This window comes from Malus sylvestris, chromosome 4, assembly GCF_916048215.2.
Source record: "Malus sylvestris chromosome 4, drMalSylv7.2, whole genome shotgun sequence".
In the NCBI taxonomy this organism is placed as follows: Eukaryota; Viridiplantae; Streptophyta; class Magnoliopsida; order Rosales; family Rosaceae; genus Malus; species Malus sylvestris.
In genome coordinates this window covers 13,019,679-13,026,082 of record NC_062263.1, presented here as the reverse complement: position 1 = coordinate 13,026,082, position 6,404 = coordinate 13,019,679, and the positions used below count along the sequence as shown (strand labels likewise).

Here is a 6,404-nt window from a genome sequence, read left to right as displayed (position 1 = left end):
CATGTATAATTTTTCCCAAAATCAGAATATAAGCATATACATAAATATATATATATATGTGATCATAACATTTCAATCATGCTTCACATAATCATAAACATATGTATGCCATGCCAAGATATAACAGAGTAAGCAATTCAGGTAAGAATAATTTCATAGAAATAATACATGTGAGCCGGAACCCCTATGGTAGTCTGTACGGCTGAATTCATAGCTTAAAAGTCACTCTAGCCGGAGTCACTACTATGACCTATATGGCAATTTATTGCACAAGAGTCGGAACCAAACAAAAAGGTCTATATGACAATAATGGGTGTAATTTAATCATGCTCAATACTACTCTCACATGATAGCCGGATGATAAATCGCTAGTGACCTACGAGTCGGAACCATAAATAAGGTCTGTACAACAAGACTGTGCACCTAAATTGGATCCGATATGAGCATATGGTGCAGGAGGTAACATAATAAACAGGCATGTATCTTATCTTTGGCTAAATCACAATCACCCTAAGTGCAGTTTTATGAGCTCAACATTATTCAATCACATATCACATCATCGATGATTCATATAACCAAACATGACTTACCTGGGATACCAGAGCGTCCACAGCACCATAATTATTTATATAACGTATCACACACCAATTCATAAACGAATTATAGACTCATATGCATGGCATTCAAGGCATAAACATTTAAACATATTTTTTTCTAGGAAAATATCAAGTATATAATATATACTGAAAACCAAAAGCCCACTCACTGGTAAGTCGAAGGGTCGTAGCCCCCGAGTCGCCCTTGGATACGCTCATCCTCGGGATAAGTCTCACCTATATGCGAATTAACTATAAAAACGTTATTTTAAAGCACATAGGTAAAACTAGCTAATAACTTATCATACATAGCTCAAAATGGGTATATGAATATACCACAGTGACCTACACAACCTTAGGATCATCCCCAAAATTTTAGAAAATTTTTTGAACCCCTCACGTGCCGCCACACGTAAGGAATCCTGACGGATTCCCTAACTGCCGTTAGGAATATTCCCCGAAATATTTCGTTAAACCCCATGGTAACCGTCCAAACTAACTGACGGCGTTAGAATATTCCGTCAAAAATGACGGAATATTCTGTCTTCGTCTCCCGCAAATAGCCGGTCGCCGAAAAACTGGGTAAAACTTCAAAACGTCTATTGTCACTTATTTTTCAACCATTTTCTTCGAAATTTGAACCAAATGAAAGCTTAGAGTGAGAAGAATGGCGTTATACCTATTTGAAGTTTCAAATCTCATGAAATCACATCGAAGAAGCTTTGAAATTCTGACCAAACCTGCAACTCGTCGTTTCTCGTGATCCCAGCGTCCAAAGTCCTCAAACGAACTACCCCGAGACTCATGAAGACCTCATTAAGCTTCCTTTGAGCTTAAATTTCCCTAAAACACAAGGTTTTACGTGAGTATGAACAGTGCATAAAAATTCGGTTATAGGTTCACGAGTTTTCAAATGATTCCTTACTAGAAACTGGTACCAAACGATTCGTAGCACCACGAGGAACACAATGGTGCACTCAAGAGGTTGGGTTGTTCTTGCTCTTGTCCGTACGTATAGCAAGGAAAGAGAGAGAGTACGGGGAGGAAGAGAAAGAAGGATAATGTGTGTGTGTGTGTGTGTGGTCCACGTGGGTTACCAAACCAAAACCACCAAAAATCTACATCTAAGTCTCCAAAATAAGTCACACACACGCACCACAAGATTCATCGTCCCCAGTTAAAATCGTCATTTTACATCACTGAGAATAAAATAATACATATCTTTGGGACGGGCTATGACAGACGTGCCATCCTACATGTTGCATCATTAGTCCAATTAAGACATGTTGCCAACCGTCAATACATCTCAGTACAACTCATGTTTAGGCATCAGCTAAACATTCACATTTACGAGTTTTTGGTTATGCTATTTATGCACCTATCGCATCGCTTCAACGTACTAAAATGGGACCTCAACACAGACTAGGAACTTATGTAGGTTTTGATTCACCATCTATCATTCGATATTTGGAACCATTGACGGGCAATATTTTTACCGCTCATTTTGCAAATTGTAACTTTGATGGGACAATTTTCCAACCATTAAGGGGAGAAACGACTGTTCCATAAGAACAACGAGAGTTGACATGGGATGTATCCACCTTGTCACATTTTGATCTTCGAAACACTTAATGTGAAAATGAAGTGAGAAGAATTGTTCATCTTTAAAGTTTTCCCAATCAAATGCCAGATGCATTTAATGAGACAACTAAAGTGACAAAATCACATATACCAGTTGCAAATGCGCTTTCCATAAATGGTTCATCCATTGCACACCTAAAGCATGGTAGGCCCCCAAGTTCAAAAGATTCAGCAACTTGAAAGGGGAAGATGAAGGCACATCTGAATCCAAATGAAATCATTAGTGAAAAGAAATGAATGATGAATCTCCCATTCAATTATGTACTTCTAGAAAATGAAAATGTCTTTGATGAGACACATGTCCCCGAACAGACTGAAGTACATGAAAGAAAATAAATCTCCATAAATTATACATCTACTAATGAATTGTGGGATCAAAATGAAATGATCATCAACGATATCATCATTCGCAGTAGCTACTGAAATCATATTAAGCGATGATACTGAGCCACGCTTTATTGATGAATCTAAGCAGAGACAAGATTGGCCTAAATGGATAGATGCAATCCAGGTAGAATTAAATTTCTTGCAAAAGTGAAGTGTTTTTGGACCAGTAGTCCAAACCCCACATGGCGTAAACCTCGTAGGTTACAAATAGGTGTTCACAAGAAAGCGCAATGAAAAAAAAAAGAGATTGCAAGATATAAAGAACAACTTGTTGCTCAAGGTTTTTCACAAAAGCTTGGAATTGATTATGGAGAAACATAATTGCGCAAGATTTTTCACAAAAGCTTGGAATTGATTATGAAGAGACATACTTGGATGCAATTACATTCTTACTTAAGAGGTTTGGTGGTTTCAGTAAAACTTGATATGCAACTTATAGATGTCATCACCGTATATCTATATGGAGAATTAGATATTGACTTGTATATGTAAATCCTAGAAGAATTTGAGTTCTGAAACGGCTAACAAACCATGAGGTTAGTTCTTAATCAAATTAAGGCGACCATTATATGGGTTGAAACAATGTGGACGAATGTGGTATAATCGTCTTGTGTTTTTATAAAGAAATCAAAGTCTGGATTTGCTATAGTGGTAGTTTATGTCGTTGACATGAACTTAGTTAGAACTCCTGAAGAGCTCAACAAAACTGCTGAATATTTGAAAAGCCAATTTCAAATGAAAGACTTTGGGAAAATAAAATATTGTCTCAGCCTGCAGATCGAGCATTGTGCTAGTGGAATTTTGGTCCATCAATCAGCTTACATTGAAAAAGTCCTAAAGCAATTTGGCATGCATAAAGCTTATCCACTCAGCATGTTAATGAACATTCAGTCACTCAATATTAAGAAAATGATGAAAAGGTCATTGGTCAAAGAGTACCATATCTTAGTGCAATAGATGTTTTATTGTATTTAGCACAATGTACTAGACTAGATATAGTTTTTTTAGTCAACTCGTGAGTAATATATAGTTCTACTCCAACAATTATATCTTCGTACAATAACAAACATGGGCCTCTTTTACTTCGAGAACCCCACAAGTGACCAGAATCTTGTTAGATATGCAGATACTAGTTTTCTCTCTAATCCGCATAATCACAAACTGGATATGTGTCCACTTATGGAAATACAAATCTCATGGCACTCAACGAAGTAAACATTAGTTACTACATCTTACAATCACTCGGAAGTACTTGCTTTCCATGAAGTCAGTCCTGGATGTTTTTGGTCAAGATCAATAACCCATCACACCGGAATTCGTGTGGTCTATGCTAAAAAAAATAAACATTCCAACTATCATTTATAAAGATAATGCATCATGTACTACTCAAATGAAGGAAGGATTCATCAAAATGATAATACTAAACACATATCTCCAAAAAAAAATCAATAAACATGAGGTTCAGATGGCCAAAGTAATTTATGTCAGACAAATCCATCCTAATGACAAGCTAGTAGACTTACTCATCAAATCCTTACCAAAGTGTACATTTCTAAAGTTGGTGCATGGTATCGAATTACTCATCAAATCGTGTTGGATATGCAGATGCTAGTTTTCTCTCTGATCCGCATAATCACAAACTGGATATGTGTCCCCTTATGGAAATACAAATCTTATGGCACTCAACGAAGTAAACATTAGTTACTACATCTTACAATCACTCGAAAGTACTTGCTCTCCATGAAGCCAATCCTGAATTTTTTTTTGTTAAGATCATGATAGGAGCATATTTATGCGATTGAGTTAGCTTGTTCTCATGCATTTATGTTGTTATTTCTTAGTTAATTATGTATTTTAAGTTATTTTCGTGTGTTTGTAGGTCCATAGGCCTTATAAAGCAATAAGGTGCATTTTGGTGCATTTTGGAGCAATTTTGGGCTTGGAATGGATAGCACATGCATGGAGCAAGGTGGATGGACGAAATTGAAGACTAAATAGGCTTGGAATGTGTTAAAAAGAAAGAAGAATTAATGTAAAAATGACAAAAAGCTCAGCAACCAAAGAAGAAACATGAGTCAGGATTACCTTATCATCATCCATGTTCCCTCCTTGCACTTAATTGCTACTCCATTCCTTGTTCCCTCCATCATTTCAGATTTCATGCATCATTACTTTGAATCATTTCAACACCACTCCATTTTACCCATGCTTTGCATCATTACTTCACTTTCACCTTTGAATCATTTCATCACCACTCCATTTTACCCATGCTTTACATCATTACTTCACTTTCACCTTTGAATCATTTCAACACCACTCCATTTTACCCATGCTTTGCATCATTACTCCACTTTCACCTTTGAATCATTTCAACACCACTCCATTTTACCCATGCTTTGCCTCATTACTCCACTTTCACCTTTGAATCATTTCAACACCACTCCATTTTACCCATGCTTTGCATCATTACTTCACTTTCACCTTTGAATCATTTCAACACCACTCCATTTTACCCATGCTTTGCATCATTACTCCACTTTCACCTTTGAATCATTTCAACACTACTCCATTTTACCCATGCTTTGCCTTGCACTTCCTCTATAAAAGGAAGTGTGTGTTACATAAATGGGGTTCATATTTTTTTAGATCATTCACTCCCATTTCAATACAACCTTCATCCAAACACATCCATTCATATTTACATCCATTCCTCCATACAAACAAACCTTCAAACACTCACCAACACCTTGTGCCGTAGCAAAGGAAGGAAAGGAAAGTGTGTGGAGCCAAAAATATGAAGGGAAAACTGTGAGATTCATGTGGGATTTCTTAATGACTAGCATGCATATACAATTCAATATTCATATACATGAGCAACGGAAGCATGTTATCATATAAAATCAAAGATCTAGTCATGCAAATCCCCTTCAAGGTTCATAGGTTTATATATAATGCATCAAAACATTTTATAGAATCAAGAACAAAGTGAAGGTTAGTCTTATACCTCTTGATCTTGATTTTAGACCAAGCATGGACCACCTCCAAGCTCTTTGCTCCTTGAAATCCTTGATGCTAGCTTCCCTCCTTGCCTCCTCCACTTTGTTAGAATGAGTGCTCCTAGGTTCTCTTCAAGTTTCCAAAGTAGGAAACCTCTAAAGATCCTCACCCACAAATATAGTGAGAAGGATGAAGGAATAACCAAAAGAGTGAAAGATTGTTAGCTAAAACACTCTCTTTGGTGGCCGGCCCTTTGTATAGTTTTTGGAGAGATATTCTTTTCTCTTTTGTTGTTCTAAACACCAAAAAAAAAATAACTTAAGGAAAATATCAATATAAAGTCCCTTATATATCAAAGAAAACCTAGCCAACAAATTGACTAAATATCTCACCCAATCCACACCTATATGGCCGGCCTCTTTGTTGTTCTTTTGGGCTTTGGGCTTTTACAATTTCAAGTCATCCAATGCTTGAATAAAAGCCCAATGGGTTTAGGCCCAATGGGCCCAATTAAACCCGAACGTTTCTTTAAGCCCAAAACGATCTTTATCGCTTTTATGATTTCTTTAGACTTTCTAAATTAATCACAACAATTAATTAATCCAATTAATCATTTCCATCATCCATTAGTTACTCACTACAATAGTGTATCGGTGAACAATCTTTTAGGTTCTAATTAGCAAGGCAGTGAGGTGATCGGAACCAATCCAATTAATTCAATCACTTATTGAATTGAAACTTCATTTCAATTCACCATTCTTCTTTGGTGGCTACATTTAATCA

At 36.5% G+C, this 6,404-nt stretch overlaps 1 long non-coding RNA gene across 1 annotated transcript; it reads right to left on the bottom strand.

Moving 5' to 3' along the window:
* Window positions 1-4,785: 4,785 nt before the first annotated feature.
* LOC126619396 (uncharacterized) lies at window positions 4,786-5,397 on the bottom strand. Its single transcript, XR_007622045.1, has 3 exons — window positions 5,044-5,397; window positions 4,920-4,981; window positions 4,786-4,857 (listed from the first exon to the last, which is right to left on the bottom strand). It is a non-coding gene; the product is annotated as an uncharacterized LOC126619396 (long non-coding RNA).
* Between the last annotated feature and the right edge of the window lie 1,007 nt (window positions 5,398-6,404).